Source organism: Corvus hawaiiensis, chromosome 5 (genome assembly GCF_020740725.1).
Source record: "Corvus hawaiiensis isolate bCorHaw1 chromosome 5, bCorHaw1.pri.cur, whole genome shotgun sequence".
Taxonomy (NCBI): domain Eukaryota; kingdom Metazoa; phylum Chordata; class Aves; order Passeriformes; family Corvidae; genus Corvus; species Corvus hawaiiensis.
This window is the reverse complement of record NC_063217.1, coordinates 51,920,047-51,938,057: the sequence shown is the minus strand read 5'-3', so window position 1 is coordinate 51,938,057 and position 18,011 is coordinate 51,920,047.

Genomic DNA, 18,011 nt, shown 5'->3' with positions numbered 1-18,011 from the left:
ATACTATGGATTAGCAGGGAATAAAGTATATTTATGTGAAATGCCCCGCATTCTGTTTTGAATGTCAGTGTGGAAGAAATTGACCTTTATATTTCATTCATGAGACAGAATGACCTCAGAAAATCCAGGGAAACAATTGGATTTGTTTCCAAATAAAAGGAAAAACTTGGTGAAGCTGCCAAACAGTCACAATTTTGTATAAGGTGTTTGTCAATAAAGTGCACCTTTTCACTTCTTTTCATACTGAGAGATAATGTGATACTTTATCACGTTATCTTGGGCCAATGAAAATAAAATTTTTGTTGACTTGGAACTTTTACCATCCAAAATGACCATCTAAAAATAAAGGTATAACCACCAATACTGTAAATACAAAAAGGTTTATCTTATTAAATAAGTGAACCAAAAATTGACTTTGTGCTTATGAAACACACCAAAGATCTTTCTCAGGTGCGATGCACGTTACAGGTGGGATTTGATTGATCAGGTCTTTTGGGACTGCAAATTCAAACATGGTTTTACTTTAGGACAAAGTTGCAATGCTTTGGCTAAAATTGTACAACCAAGTTTTGGCTGTTACTTTTAAATAGAGTTAGTTAGTGAAGTTCAAGTGTTAGTTCAAGTGTTAGCAAACCTCCTGCTATTTAATGCACCATGTGAGTATCTGAGCTAGTAGGTTATAGTGTCATGATCTCCCTTGCTCTTCACTTACAACCTGAAATGAAAGCATTACAGTAAGAGGAGTTATCTGAGTAGTTTGAATGTTTTTAAGTAAAGAAGAAAAATGAAAAAAGCATCTTGGCTTTAATTATCTTTCTGCTCATTAGCTGAAAGGCCTGTATCACTTCTTTATTTCTTGGGAGCTTTTTTGAAAAGAAAACTTTTTGAAAGAAGGGATTTAGACACTGAAATCCAGAAAAGTATTCAAGGATGTAATTCCCAACTAAAAAACCTACATTAAGATGCCTAGGCACTAGAGCAAAATGAAATTTAAGACTCATCTTTCCTGAAGAGCTGTTTCAAGCTTTTCAATAATGTAAGCCATATCTGAAACTCACTGGCCTAAGGATAGAGAGAAAATAACTTATTCATTTCAGGAACCTTGAGGGAGAACAATTTCTGCAGCAGAAGTGTTTTTGGGGTTGCTAATATATATCATTCTGAGATGAGTCAGAGGAAGTTGGAAAGGAGCTGTAAAATGACTCTGAGGTGTTTGAGGAGACTGGAAATCTTTAATGCTCTGTGGAGGGTATTAGATCCCTCTGTATTCCACCACCTTCCCAGCTCTGCCAAATCCTTCACTCACCATTCTACAGCTCCTCTCCCACAAAACTACCAAGTTCATGCTTCTATAAGAAGCCCTTCTGGCACAGAAATGGGAAAAGTGTTTTTGGAGGAGATTGTGAATTTTGCTGTTACAGCCAGAAGGGCTGAGTCAGTAATGTCACTTGCAGAGCCAAAAAGGAAATAAATGCTTGAACCACCAACAAATTTTAAACATACTACTTTCCCTACATTTCCTGAAGAAACTTGTAAATAAATTTAAAAATTTAAAATAAATGTATTTTTTTGCTACTGCATTAGGGAAGTGAAGTATCTACATTTACCAATGCTCTGTTTTCTGTAGTTGGGCTGTTTGTTTTGGGTTTTGTTTTGTGGTGGTTTTTCTCTAAGCAAAAAAAAAATCTTTATTTTGCTTTACACTGGGAGCCAATAAAAAAAGTATTCAGCTGGCAAGCAGGCTGACTTGTTGAAAATCCCTTTCTAAGTGCCACGTACTTGGTGGTGTTGATGATTTCATTGGTGGCACACCACAAACACCATAAAGCATGGGCAGACTTCAACAGCAGAATCCTGAGCACAGGGCCTTAGCTAACTGCAGTATTAGGCAACTGCTGAATGATGCTCTTGTACATATGTGTTGGAATTTGCAAGTCTTCATATAGATCTAGTCTTTTATTCTTACACCATGGTTTACTGCATTGATATTTTTTTCTTTCTCCTTTTTTTTTTTTTTTAATTACCATGAGAAATAAAGATGTAGGGATAGACAGAGAAGGACTTGTAAAACAGCAGGAATCCATCAGAAAATCACCATCTAGAACTGCTTAATAAAAAAGCAGTTCTATATGTTCACCATATAGAACTGCTTTAAAACCACATCCCTGTCAGGCTGGAGTTGTACATATGTGGTGTGTCAGGTCTTCAGAACTGTTGAGGAGAATCCAAAACAAGTGTCTGTTTTGAACAAGTCAGTGCTGCCTTTGATTTATTAGCTCCATGCAATAGAACTTGTTTTCTCTGAATATGCAAGACCTGACGTGATCTCCAAGTAGATTAATTATAAGGTTAAGGCAGGCGTTGACAAAAAAAGAACTGTAAAGAGGAGGCAACAAAGAAAACAATGCAAGTATAATCTTCTCAGCAGCATATGACTCAATTTAGGTCCTTTGGTTAAAATATTTATGTGACTGCATAGTCACTTGAGCTAAGGAACTTTTAAACTTTTTGTGAATAATCTCTGATCTTGCATCCAAGGAGATAAAAAGTACACTATGAATCTCTGTAGTTTCTACATTGGTTAAAACCAAGAGATGAATTAAAGACACAGAAATCTTGATTTCAGTTAAGATAACTGGCTTAAAAAACTATAAATATGTATTAGCTGTTGTGTTACAGAAATAGTGGAGAAATAAAGAATTTTTCATGCTGAGAGCTTATTCACTTAGAATAAAGATATGAAAGTGCATCGAGGTGGAAAAAGGGTCTAAAAATCAAAGCTCATAGAAGAACAAGACTTGCCTAACCAACTTTCCTTCTTTTCATTCAAATGAGAGTATTGAGGAAGAAAAGGTGTTAGGAAGAGGTATAGCAATGCTGCTACGGAGTCAGCATAGTTCTATACTTAGAGCAGGTCAGTATCTCCTCTGGGAAGAAAATGCAGTTTTAACATGGTAAAGTGAAAGTCTGAGGCTGAATATTTTAATATTAGCAATATGGCTAGGGGATTTTTTCTTAACTTCAAGTTGTTAATACTGTATTTCCTTTTACTGCTTTCTGCAGCTCCACTCTTGTACCTTTGTCAATGATTTTAGTGATTTTTAACTTGTAATATGCCTTCCTTATATCTTATTACTTACTCTACCACCCATTGATCTCAGGCAGCAATTCTAGTCTAGCAGCAAATGCCAAAGCTGAACTCAAGAAATCTGGGATTCAGATTTTATTTAAGCAATAATTCAGTTAAGTGAAGCATAGTTATTTGTTCTATTTTTAGATACTTTGCATGAGGTAAAAAATATACTCACGATCACACTTCTTCTGGGTATTCTGGTACAATTTAAACAACTTGAGGAAAAACGTAGAGGGTATGGTTTGCAGCTTTAGGAATCTGCTCTTTGTGCAGCGCCTTGAAAAACTTAGTGCAAATACTTCTGTTCTAGGGAAATGAGACATAAATGGACTGGAGTTCTTCTTGTCAACAGGATTATTTCTACTCCTAGTACAGAATCCTCTATTAGAATATACTTTTTCTTGAGAAAAGTGCCATTAGTGATTCATGCATCCCTTTCTGCCTCCTGCTAGAAGTCATGTACTTCAGTGGTTGGAGTGGAATGTTTTGGCAGAAAACACTCAAGACTTTTCTTCTTCATATTTGCATTAGTTGCCAAGCAAAAAATATAGTTTAGTTTATATTTGATAACCTTAAAAAGAACATTAATTTGGTTGTGTATGAAGTGCAAATAAGTTTTTTAAAATTCAATAATTTTGTAAGATTTTTCTTTTTTTTTTTTTTTTAACTTTAGTTCAAAAATTATACTACTAGTTGTCTGTAAGATATGGCAGTATTTGACCCCTTGATAATCTTGTATACAGACCTGATACAATCCCTTTTGAACTTATACATGTCCAGAATTTTGGTCACATAGGTTTTAATTTCTCTGTCAGCTGACTTAATTTTATGGTATTTTTATATGCATTTGAAACTCTACCTGATCAAACTATTGTGGTGTTGACTGTTTGTTTGTTTTAAACTATGGTGATGTTAACATGCTGCAAAATCTGGAGTGAATGCTTTTGTCTCTCTGTATCAAATAGGACTTGAAATGCCTTCTTGGCTCATTAAATGTAGTTCAATACTGACATAAAGCATGATCTCTTTTATTTATCTCTAATTTATCATTTTGCCCTCTGTGAGGTATGATTTCTCTTATGTGCAGTGATAAAGAACAGTCTGGACCTCTATCATCTTTCAGTTTTTGACAGACTTCCATTCTATGAAGCGTCTTTGTGAACTTTTATAGGGATCATACAGAGATACTCACAGTAAAAACATGGATTCAGCAATGCTGCTTTGTTCATCCTGTGCTGCAAACACCAAGCTATTAAGGATATCTCCAAAGAGTTTTATCACTAAAATGTCGAAGAATGCTTGGCAGATCAAAACACATTATAAACTTTCCAATTAAACAGTCCTGCTTAAGTTATGTGATAAGTAGTGTGTGCACTCTTGAGTATTTCTGCTCAATGATGCTTTGAGAATCCTGTTTTTTCTCCTATTGTGACACGTTATCATAGCACATTAACCACCTGGGGAAATTCAAGAACAAAACTAGAATTTTAATAGAACTTTGGTTTTGGCATTGCACTTAATTAAAATACTCAGATGAAGCCCAAGGGTTGTTCTACATGAAGACATTTCCATGCTGCAGTGGAATAAGTCTTCCTTAGAAACTTCCTGCCTGTGTTCTATGGTGTAGCTACTTACATGGTGTGCCATGGGGGTTGTAATGCTGCTGTTCTATTCTGCAAAATGCATGGAGGTCAAAGAAAATTATTACATTATAATAGCTTCAGGCAACACCAACAATACCTCACTTGAAAAGGCACCTTGTATCCAAAGGACTTCAGCTACAAAGATTATAGGAGCAATTAAATGCAAGTTATAGGGAGGAAAGTTGGGAGGAGGGAAACCTTTACCTTTTCTTCTATAATTTGAAAAGCACTTTGTTAAGAGAGAACAAAGGCTGAAGAAACCTGAGGGAGGTAACTGAACTGATTAAAAGACCATTTTGTATTTTGCTTTCTAAAAAGATGCTGAAGTATCAATTTCAAGTATGACAACTTGAGTAAGACACTTTGTCCTTTAATGTCTTAATTTTCTCACCTCATGCATTCAGAAAATGAAGTTTCTTTGAATTTTGAAGCATACTATATTTTAGTGCTGGAAAGTACTTGTATTACTTGCAAATATTATAAAAAAAATGTATCAGAAAAAAATTTCAAATTTTAAAGACCATCAAGCCAAAATATGATACTACATGTGTTCCAAAACTTTTTGAAACAATTTAAAAAAATTAAATATCAAACAAAAAATTCAAACTAAGAAGAAGAATGTTAGTCCGTCAAACATCTTAATGACTCTAATGGAAGTGAGAAAGAATGAAGAAACAAAGGTAGATTTAAAGAAAGGGAGAAAAATCACATTAGATAGACAAATCTGTCAGAAAGGACCCAAAAGGTTTAGAAACATAGGCTCATAGTACAGCTGGCAGCCTTCTCTGTTTCTCTATTTAACCTCTTGCCTCAGTTGCCCCAAAATTTAGTTTGGTTAAAAACATACTTGAGTCCACTGTCAGGCTTTAACTTCCAAGAAAACTTTTGGGTAAATATCTTATTCTACTTAATTTTGAAAGCAGTGTGTTTAAAAAAAAAAAAAAAAATTCACCATGAAACAGTGTTTTCATGGGGGAAATAATTTACTAATAATAAGAGAGTCTAGAGGTATAGATTATAGCTTGTCACTTGATATAACACTAAAAACACATTGTACCAAATGTGTCTCCTGACAATCCTGGTTGTCTATAAAAAATGTCTCTGTGTAACCTGAAAATTGAAAGTCATCAAATACTTCCTAACATCACATAAAAGACTTCAAGGGCTTTTTTTTTTCTACTGAAGGCCTTAAGTCACAAATAAAAAGGAAGATGAGTTTTCTGAGGACTGTATTTGCAACTAAATCTTGTGTGTGTGCTTATTTTTGTGTTTTCCATCATTTTTCTATCACTTGACCTATGACCATATCAGCTTGTTTATCAGATGTTTAATAAATTTAGGTGAGATTTTTTTTATAACTGTAAGAGAAGAAACTTATATTGTAAAACATTTATTTATATTAATGAAGCATGGAGATATTATCATGTTCTTTACTATGTGTTGCTGGGCTTTCTTCAGATGGGTCCTGTGATTCACATTTGGTGAAGATTTGGGTCTAAATCTTTTATTTACTTATTTTTGCTTTTTAAACTGAACCTCACTGTATGGGATTTTTTTTCCACCTGTATTCAGTTGCTGGCCTAGACACAAAAACCTGTGAAGACTTTAGTTGTTTTCAGAACCCTGTGATTAGTTCTTTAGTAAGAAAATCTCACGCATAGGTCAATCCTTAAATCCTTACCTCAAAATAGTGTTTAATAATCTTTTTCGCTTGATTTTTCTCATGTAATCTCACAGTAAGAAGTGAACGAGTAGGAAAATGCCTTAACAATTAACTGTGAATGATGATTATTTAAAAATAGCTTTACAATGAAGGTGTTATTTTCAGTGTTTAATGGAAAGTATAGGTCACCATTAACCATTATAGGGTAAAAGGGACAGGGACTATATATAGAAACTAAAAGAAATGCCCTGTAAAGTAATGCCAAATTAAGTTTGTGTCTGCTTTTACTAGTGACAGAATAAATATGAAATTTAAACTACAGAACAAAACCAGATTATCTCTGAATAGCTGGTAAGGTTGTTAAAATTTGTATACAAAGTAGTCATAGAAATAGAATAAATTCTAGCAATATGAAAACTTAATGTATTCATAGAAAGTATGCCTGGATGTGCATAATATGAAACTAATAAGCAAGATGTGATACAGCTTGTATGAAATTTAAAATACATTGAAAAGTTCAATTCTATTTTTAATTGCTCAGTTAAGCAATGATTCTGTTAAATGATTCTGTTTCTGTACCTGTTGTCTCTAGGTATGAAACAGTTTTATTAACTTTTTTTTTTTGTGTTAAAAACAAAAGAAACATTTACCACATTTTTATGCATTGTATTACAATCCATGCTAAAGCTGATAATTTCCCTGATTTTCATCACATCTCATATGAATTCAAAGTCATTTTTATACTGTTTTATGTTTCTGAAGAGATCAGGATTGTGAAGAAGATAACACACAACATACAGTTGTGGGCTACCTTTAAATTAATACACATGTGTGCGTAAAAATCTTCAAGTTAGTTTTTGGAAGTCAAAAAGATATTCAATAATATCCATAATAAAACTAACCTTTACAATATTAGGTATAGATGATTTATTTCTGAACTGCTGAATGTGTTTCTGGAGTTGGCTACTTGCTCTTGAAGGTCTGTGCCAGACAAGTGAACTGTAAACCCCTGGCTCAGCTGACTTCTGTGAAATCCACCTTAGTCAGTGCTTCAAGGAACAGACTACTGAAGTGAAGAACTGCTTGTAATGGCTAAGAGTGTTTCAGAAATTAGAATGACGTTTGGAGATTTAAGGAGAAGTACTGTTTCATTTAACCTATATCATAGCAAAGTGAAAAGAAGCCCAATCACCCTTAGCAAATCTTGATAAATACCCTAAGCAGGGACTTATTATTACCATTATTATTATTTTAATCTAGTCCATCACCTTTTTGAAGTGTAAAAGACTGGATTTATCTAACGCATTTTGTACACCTTTCATTATTATCTGGATTTAGTCTTAGAAGCTCTGCTTGTTACTTGTACTCAGCCAGCATCTTTGGATAAACACAGTATTGTAAGCTTTCAGATTACTTTATATCTTGTCCATGTAGTGAAAAAATAATTTTGCTTAGATAGTGTGCAGTTTTTTACACCTACATCATTTTATCTGATGCCACTGCACTGTTTGAGTTGTTGTTAAAATTTTGTTGTAAGTGCTCTACCCATCAGTACCTGATAAACAAAATTGTGATTGTAGGGAGGGGGGAATGAAACTTTTAAATACAATGAAATCAGTTGGAACCGAAGGATTTTGGACAGGAAAGGGCAAAATGTAGTAATTCTGTTTAAGAACAGGAACTGTCTCTATTTTACAGAGGTAATTTCCATGTGTGTTTGATTGTTTGATATTATTTCTTTAAAAAGTTATTTAAATTTTAAAAGAGAACCATAATAGCATATAGATACATAAAATATGAGCAATATGAAAAAAAAGAGTAATTTTAGAAGTTTTTACCTAAGTGTCCTCAACTGTTCAGAGCAGCCCATCTTCATGCTGTTCTCTGTTCTGTAGCATTCCCCTCACTGCTGTTGAGGGGACAATAAGACACCATATGTGTCTTATTTATGAATACAGGTCTCATTGGTTGGACACACACATGCAGTTACTGCTCCAAAAAAATTATCATTGACATATAAAATAAGAAATAGCTGTTGGCAACTGGATGACAGGGAAATGATGACCTACATTATTAAATATCATAGTTAGTGCTCTGTGTGTACGAGCAACCCATTAGTGTGCATTCAGCCAAGTGAATATTTCAATAAAAATGAGGTCTTAAAATACTTCTTTAACCCCCTGCGATGTATAATGCAAATCTATCCCTATAATCTCTTTCAGAATGAAAAAGGCCTGTTAGAATCATCTTGATGCAATTCTTGGTTTTTTCTAGTAAGATTTAAAACCAGAAATGATCATGCTTTGTGCAACTTGCTGTGAAAAGCACTGATTAAAAAAAAAGAATAAAGCTAGCATTGTGTGGGTTTTTCTCTACAAACCAGGAAGTGTTGGAAAAAATGATGCTGTTTGTCATTGACATGTTCATTAGAGAAGTTGTTTTGGGTGTGCAGGCACAAAACACCTTCTTGTGGTTGCAAAGATGTTGTCCTGCGTGTATCCATAAGAAGCACAAGGATATAACCTGCTATGCTCAAAACAACTGATTCTGAAATCTCCCCTGATGTCAAACAGGTGTGCATTGGTGGGGAGTTTTTCTTCTGTGGGGGTGTTTTTTAAAGCACCTAGAGAAGAGAAATGGCATTCTGCCATTAACACTGATATTAGCATTACATTGCACATAGTTCTGAATTCAGTGAGAATGCATTTCTAAAGGAAGTAAAGCTTCAATTTCCCTTAAAAGGAGAGCAGACTGTTTTGGTATCTTCCAGAAAGAAAATATATGCTGAAATAAAATCTTCCCATATCTCTGGTGAGAAATGGAGACATGCACTTAAGCAGTGTTCCTGTAACATGTGCCAGCTATAGAAATACAATTTACAACTCCTCTGGAAGCTTCAACAGGATATCACTACTATTAAATAACAAATAGAAAAATACAGGCTTATATCTACTTGATTCTGTTGCAGTACAGCAGATTTAAAGGAAGAAATACAGGATTGTAGAACTCCTTTGTGCAGCTGGGTGTTAACACTCGAATACCATGAAATTGCAAGCACCATGGAAATGATAAATTTCTAAAAATTGACCCCATAAAATATACAATACTTCAGAAAATCTGAGATGAGCAGCAACTTTTATTGCCATCATATATTACCTTTGGTAATCCCAGGATATTCCACAGATGAGACCAAAAAATATACTTTTACAACACAAAACTGAGATGATGCTTAATAATGAAATCTTGGTAGGTTTTACACATAAAATATTTATGTTTATGGATTATTTTCTAACATTAACAGCCAAACTGTGGGTGTGTATAGCCAGCTGTACAAAAAGACATACATATTGGGTCTTTGTTTTGTTCAGCTAAAGAAATTAGTATTTCCATTCACCAGTGATAAGGTATTCAGTTAGAATTGCAAGAGAAAATGATAACTAAAGGTTCAGTAACCCCCTTTCCTCTTGATTACTGTTGGGGTCCCTCCCCTGCCGTGTAGCCCTGGGAGAGGGGCCCTGAGGGCACAGACACGGGGTTTCCCTGCCCCTGCTCAGCCTCGTTCCCATTGGTTGGTTTGTGTTCCCTGCGCGGGCAGAAGGACCCTTGGTCCCGTGACTGTAGCAGTTCCTCGGCAGAGCTCCGGCCATGCGGCTGGAGAAATAAACATCTCTGAAACATCTAGCAAGAATCTGTCTGTCTATATATATTTCCTTTCCACGGGACTCCTGGTTTGATATATGCGTGTTGCAGGATCCCCACTGCAACAGATTACCATTATTACATACATCTTGAAGTCCCTTTGACTTTTCAAGGTAGTATGACAAGATGATGGTGCAACTGAGTTATGACCTATATGTTGCAGCATGATCTAATCAACATTTTTGGATTACTATTAGTTTGAACTTAAATCAGTCATCTCAACTGTATGTAAATAAACTGACATTTTGGTCTATATTGTAGCAACAGCACATTTCAGTTTCAAGTAAAATATTTTTTCCTTCCTTCCTGCATATTTAATTGTCAAAGTCAGTTTACATGCTCCATGCATGAAGAATTCTTCTTGTGCAAACCATAATATAAATACAATATTTCGTGGACATTAAAGCATATAGAGGAACTGCTTAATCTTCCCTTTAAGGCTTCCCTTTGTTTGTGGGTTGTAGTGTGTGGTTTTATGTTTTCAATATGATGCATTTAGTGATGTAAAAGTTAGCAGATGCATTCAAAGGGTCTTTAGTGCATTGATAATAAAATGCACTGTAGTTTTAACCAACAAAAATTAAGTGGTTTCTCTTGTTCTTCAAGGAATTTGATCAAAGGACAATGGAAGAGTTGAATTTGAAATTTTAAAGGGCAAGGGATTTTGTTTTTCTAAGAAAAAAAAAATATAGAAGCCTTTTCTTTCTATGTTTAGAATCTTGAAAAGGGAAATAATTTAGAAGTGACATAATGGAGCTACATGAAAAGTGCCAATAGAAAGGACATGATTGCAAATATTTAAAAAAGATTGGAAGATAGAAGTACCTATAACAAATCTTGCTGTTAAGAACTTTGAGGTTTTAATAATGTCTTCTTCTGTGCCATCAAAATCCTTTCTCAAAATCATTAAAAATGCATGGTAGATAACTTCCTTTTGATCTCTCCTATTATCATTTCCTAATTATATATGCACATTTCAGTATTTGTGATTGAAATAGCAAAAAAGAAGCCACAAAAATCGATGATGTATTTTGATACTGTGGATTACAAATCTTTAAGGGTTAACTGAACTTCCATAACTTTCTTCTGATAATCGATTTTCTTGGGACTTGTTTGAGAGGAGGAAGTTTTTCCTATGGCAGTTGGAAATGTGGAAACAAGTGTGTTGGTTTCCGTATATGTGGTGAGGGATTATTGGTAGTGGTTGTAATTTTTTGTGGTATTCTTTTTTAGAAAAACTGCTTGTGTGGTTCTTGTATGATCCAGTATTTGAAGAAAAAAACCCCCTGATTTATGGTGTAAAATATGAGGATAGTTTAAAAAGAAGGGAAGGCACAAAACAGACACAATGCTCACAGTTCTGAGAGAAAATAATGTTAACTAATATTTCTATGAGTTGATGGAGTTGTTTCCTGTTCCACCTCTAGTGGTTTAATTTTTTTGGGTTTTTTGCGCTATGCCAGGAAACTGCTGGGAATCAAAAACCATCCATCTTCCTGATGAGCAATTTATTGATATATGAAGAATATTCATTGTGCAAATCCTTTGCATAGTCAATGACAGTGGGCCTTACTCATTGCGGGGAGATGCAGAATTGCTTCATGATGTAAAGATTGATGCCATTTCAATAGCAATGGCTGAGATTTCACTGCTAATTTGCACTGGAGTTACTGGCACAATCTCCTTTATTTTCATTTTGCAGTGGAAATTATTTTCTTTGCCCCTTCACAGGATGGCTCCAATATCATGGTATCGCTTTCCCCAGTAACCTTGTATAAGATATTCACTCTCTTCTCTTGATTCACGAGAAGGATGTGGATAACTGGTGATTCCATAGGAGCAGGTTAGTTCTGGTCTTTCCCTGTAAGCTTTACTGGTGCTGTGACTGGTGCACCTTTATCCTATTTGTTCCCTGGGATGGCCACAGCAGCACAGGATTCAGCTCATGAAATGTAGTACTCTTGGACAAGGAGATAACCAGAATTCCAGTCATGGGAATTTTTACAGCACTTAATTATAACAGAAAAAAAAATGGATTAAAAATGAGCAGGTAAGATGCAGGGACCCTTAGTTAGTCTGTTCCACGCTGTTCTAGCAGCCAAAACCCAACCACCACAGAAATTAATTCCTCCACAAAAGGATTTATCCATGGAGGGCTAAAATTTTGCAGTGGTTAAGATTCAGCACTTTTAAGTCTGTTGTATAATTACAGCTAGAAAAATAATCTGTAAAACTTTAAATTTAAACTTTAGCCAAGATTTTGGTAAACACTTTTGAGAGAGTAGAAGAAAAGGAGGTTTGTTCTCCTTTCATGTGGCATGTAAATGCCCAAAATGCATTACTAACACACAGGAAAGCTTTAATTAATAGGTATTACCTTTGAATTTTATAAATCAATGCATTCAATGTTTTGGGGGGAGTTTAATAAATATCTGAGCACCATATTTATTGTTCCCTAGGTTGATATCCTGAGTGTCAAAAATTACTTTTGATTTTTTTTTTGAATGAATTACTAATTTTAACTGGATTTATTTTTCAACCATTTTTAGTAGTGGCTTTTAAATTTATCTCCTAAAATTCATTTAATTTTGGGGTTTTTATTTCTGTCATGAAATTAGTTAGCTTTTTTCTCTGAAAATGGCCTTTTAAGCATATTCATGTAACAGGATAAACTACCTAAGTGGTTAAGAAAAAGTAATTTTTAAGCAAAAATGACAAATGATTTTTCTCCTCTCTGCTAGAGTTAGTGATTAGATCTCATTGCTCTTGTGAAGAAAAAACTATCTCAGATTGCAGAGAATGCTGGAGAGGACCCAGGTGTGATGCAAATTGACCAAAAAGCTGCTGAATGTTGAATTCTGACAATAGTTTAAACAGCTCCTTTTCTTCTGGGAGATTAATATTAAAAACTGCAAGTAGAATAGGACTTCACAGGTCTTGACTACTGAAAAATTTTAGGCAATTTGAGATTACTTAGAGTTACTGAATAGCTAGCAATATTATAAAGGCATATACTCAAAAATTTTAACATTTTTTCAGAATAATGCAAGATTATTGTGAAGGTTGTCATTAGGGGACACGTCAAGAAGAATTTAAATACCAAAACAATATGGGTTTTTTCCCTCATAAGTTCTCAGAAACAGTAAAAGTTGATAATTTTATTATTGAGATTAATTTAGCCTATTAATTTATTTACGTATAAGATGCTGGTATGTGGAGATAAACTAATACTAAATGTTTAAAAATATTTAGAGCTTGCAAAGCTGAATGATATAGCATGTAGCTCCTGATAACTGGTTACTGAAAGGTCTTACCTGCCTTACTCAGGCATTCAGGGTGGCAGTAAGGAGAAGGGTTCTGTAAAGGTATTGTATTTACAGAGTATTAGATAAACCTTTGAACATTCACATTTTCAGTGAGTGAAAATGAACTCTATGTCACCTTAACAGTTAAAATGCTGTCCTAGTAACAGAATATATGTGGTTCACATATTGCAAGTACTAATTCTGAGATATAAGGAGTATTTGCTTTATCCTGGCTGTAAACTTATGGCAAGGTAAAAGGACACTTTAAATTAAGGTAAAATTTTTCAACTAAAAATATTCTCAGGATTGAATGAATAACTCAAAAAGACGCAGGAGTGCTATGATAGATTTTCAGACAAGTTGGATTTGGAAACTTCTACAATTTTGTTTGTTTGTAATTGAAAGTGTAGTAGTTTCATTTGAAATATCCCATATTAAGAGAAGAAATCTGAAACATTTAGTTTAAACAATTAAATTTAGGGGGAAAAAATCAAATTTTTTCATAATAGGGAGAAATCTGATTCAAACTGATCTTCTGACACACTGCTTGTAAATCTCTGTACGCAATGACTGATCTGAAAAATATCTGTCAAATGTTAAGAATTGAATGAAGTATACTCTAAAGTGATCATAAACCATCTTCTTTCAATGAACTCCCTAAACAGTAATGAATAGGGAGTTAATAAGAGGGTCTGCCAGCTCTTGATGTCGATTCTTTGTGAATTGATTTTGTTTGTAAAGGATTTCAAACAAAGTTGAGGGGAGAAGTAAGGGTGCTTGGAAGGAAGTTTTCCTGGATTAAAAAAACCAATCATCAGTGTATTTGATACAGTCCTCAGTGGCAGGAAAAACATTGCTTCTCTAATGGAAAAACAGTGATGCAGAAATTTATGAAACATAATACTTAGACATTTTAAACTCTTTTTATTAAACCATATCTAAGCAAATCTTCTGTGTTTGTGTTGACCCTTCAGCTATTCATGTTCATAGTTGTTTCAAATTAAATATAGATGGTTTTAGTTGATATTTTCTTGGTACAGAAGCATAAAATTATACCTGGCTATTAAGGAAATTCTCTGTTCCTGCATTGGGTTTGCATGGTCAAGGTTGGGCAGCAGCAGGAGGGATACAGAACAGAATTTTTCTCGTTCCATACAGACAATAGGTTAGGCAGAATGGCAACTAGAGTTTCATACATGTATTTCAGTGCTTTATAAAATGAAAGAAGTGCCCTGTACAAAGAGAATAGCTGTAATCATTGACTGAAAATGTTTTTTCTCTGCCTGGAGCATTCTAGTGTCCACTAGCTAAGTTCTTTAATCCTCCAGCTTGCTGACTTTTCTCTCAAATTCCCAGAGCTAAAAACTATTTCTGTATTAGATTATCTGAGGCTTCTTCATTTTCTACATATATCCTGGTTAGTGAAGTACCTGTTATGCCCCTCAGCTATCTAGTTCACATTGTGACGTATAAAAACACCTACTATCCTTCCTTTTCTTCACCCCTTTTGAAAGCCTATCTTTGAATCACTAGTGAGTCAAAACCATTCTGAACTTGCTCGATATTTCTATTTCTTCTTCAGCAAATAGTTTTCTATCAGAACAGCACATTTTTCTTTCACTTCTATATTTAAACACCTGCATATTACCCCCTGACAGGAGAATGGTTTTATGCAAACTAAAGTATGAAAAGTGGCCTGAGTGGCAGGAAGGGCCACATTGTTTCCTATCTCTCACCACAAGCAGCACACTGTGAAGCTATGCAGGGAGAAAATTAAACAATCAAAGCCCTATTATAACTTAGTCTGGCTACTGCCATAAAACACAACAAAGCATCTTTCTATAAGTACATCAGAAGCAAAAGGAGAGGTAAGGAGACTTCATTTTCTATCAGCCATCCTGGCTAACCTGGGAGGACCCAGCTGGCTGGAAGCCAGCAAATGTGATTCCCATCTACAAGGGAGACTGGAAGGAGGATATGGGGAACTAGAGGCCTGTCAGTCTGTTCTCTGCACCAGGGAAGGTCATGGAACAGATCATCGCAAGGGCCATCACATGGCACATACCTAACAACCAGAGGATGAGGCTCAGACAGCAGGGGTTTATGAAAGGCAGGTCCTGCTTGACCATCCCAGTCTCTTTCTATGGCAAGGTCACCTGCTTAGTGGATGAGAGAAAAACAGTGGATATTATCTACCTGGGCTTTATTAAAACCTTTGATACTGTTATGATCTGCTGGAGGGTAGGAAGGCTCTACGGAGGGATCTGGACAGGGTGGATCAATGGGCCAAGACCAGCAGTGTGAGGTTTAACACGGCCTGTTGCAGTGGGGATTCTTGCAACATGTATATCAGACAACGAGGCCTGTGGAAAAGAATATAAGGACCGATTCTTGGTAGATATTTTCAGAGATGTTTATTTTTCCAGCCTCCTGGTCAGCGACTTGGCCAAGAACTGAACAATCACAGGACCCGAGGGACCTTCCCAGGCAGGGGAACACAAAACAACCAGTGGGGAACGAGGCTGACCAGGGCTAGGGAAACCCCGTGCTCCCCCCCAGGGCCCCTCTCCCAGGACCCCACGGCAGGGGGGAGGGACCCCAACAAAGGCCAGGTGCCAGGTCCTTCCCTTGGGTCACAGCAACTCCATGCAGTGCTGCAGGATGGGGAAAGGGTGGCTGGTGAAAAAGGGATCTGTGAATGCTGGTCAACAGCCAGCTGAACATGAGCCAACGAGTGCCCAGGTGGCCAAGAAGGCTGATGGCATCCTGGCTTGGATCAGCAATAGTGCAGCTGGATGGACCAGGGCAGTGATGGTCCCCATGTGCTTTGCACTGGTGAGGCTGCACCTTTACCCCTCTGTTTAGTTCTGGGCCCCTCATTACAAGAAGGACAAGGGTGCTGGAGAGAGTCCAGGGAAGGGCAGCAGAGCTGGTGAACGGTTTGGAGCACAAGTCCTGTGAGGAGCAGCTGAGGGAGCCAGGAGCTTTGCCTGGAGAAAAGGAAGCTCAGGGGAGACCTTGTTGCTCTCTACCACTGCCGGAAAGGAGGGTGTAGCCAGGTGGGGAGCAGACTCTTCTCCCAGGTGTCAAGAGTAAGAGGAAAGGGCCTCAAGTTGCACCAGGGGAGGTTTGGAGTGGATATTATGAAAGTATTATTCACTGAAAAGGTTTTCAAGCCTCAGTAAAGGTTGTCCAGGGAAGTGATGAAATCACCGTCCCTGGAAATGTTCAAAAAAATGTGGATAGAGCATCTGGGGACACAGTTAGTAGTGGACTTGAAAGTGCTGTGTTAATGGTTGGACTCAATAATCTTAAAGGTCTCTTCCAGCCTTGAGTTTTCTATGATTGCACCATGGCAATCTTTACACTATTTCAACATATTCCAGATGCAGGAAGTGCAATCAAGGTCAAAAAAATAAACAAAAATTCAGATGGAAAGATGATATATTTTTGAATTTCAACACCAAGTCTAACTAAAAGTCTTTTAGCAATTTCCTGCAAGTTACATAGCAGCGGTAACCTCTCTCTGATATCAGTTTTGCTGAGCATAGCAAAGTGTGAGGGAGCAGAGGTCATCAGGGATGTGGGTTTTGATTGATTATAATGGTCAGTTTTGGTCTTGACATCCTTCACAGTCCAGATCACTTGATATACTTTTTTTTCTGTGTGCAAGCAGAGAATACAAGCAGTTTCTAAACAACACAGAATTACAAAGCGCTTGGTTTTTGGCAACTGTGCACAGCTGATGAGACTAAGCTAGCTACTGCCTGAGCATTAATGTTTGTCATTCCTGTGATACCAAAAGTGTCTTTGCTGCCTAAGATTTCACTGGTCACGTGCTGAAGGGTCAATCTCTATTCATCCTTGGATGAATTGTATGCCTTGCATATTTGTGTTTTCTTCTTTAATGTGTGAGCTTAGCTTTTACAGCAATTTTGTTTTTCCTACACAGCTTTAGTCTACATATTTTCTCACAGCTTAGCCTAGGTTTGACAACATGAAAAACACTGCATAGCTGTAGTCCCTCAAAACTAGACCTTGCACTGGAAAGAACAGAGAGCTGGAAAGGAAGGTCACAGAGGCATTTTACTTGCAGCTCTTGTGGGGGGATGGGGTGAAAGACAGCTGATGAAGATTTTCTGCTATTTCATAATACTTGCAGAAGTAGAAGAAGCATGAGGAGGCTCAGTAGTGTTACTATGGACTTGTAATGGAGCTGGTTGCAATCAAATAAACATATCCCCGCTCTCTGCTATTTCCATCTCACAGAAGAATAGGAAAGACACTTCCCAGTTTTGTAAATGATGAGATAATGCAGACAGTAAAGGAAACAAATGCTGAAGCAGGAACAGAAAAGGAAAGATTGGGATGGAGGAAAGCAAGCGAGGAGAAGCATTTGTTCAAATGTATATACAGATATAATTGTTGGGAAACTTACATGCGATGCATTAGGATGAATAACTGTACCTTAGGATCAGTAGGCAGAATTCAAAGACACATTTGAGCATGGAGAAAAGAGAAGGGAGACAGACAAACTAACATTTTAAATTTTGGTGTATGAGAAAGCA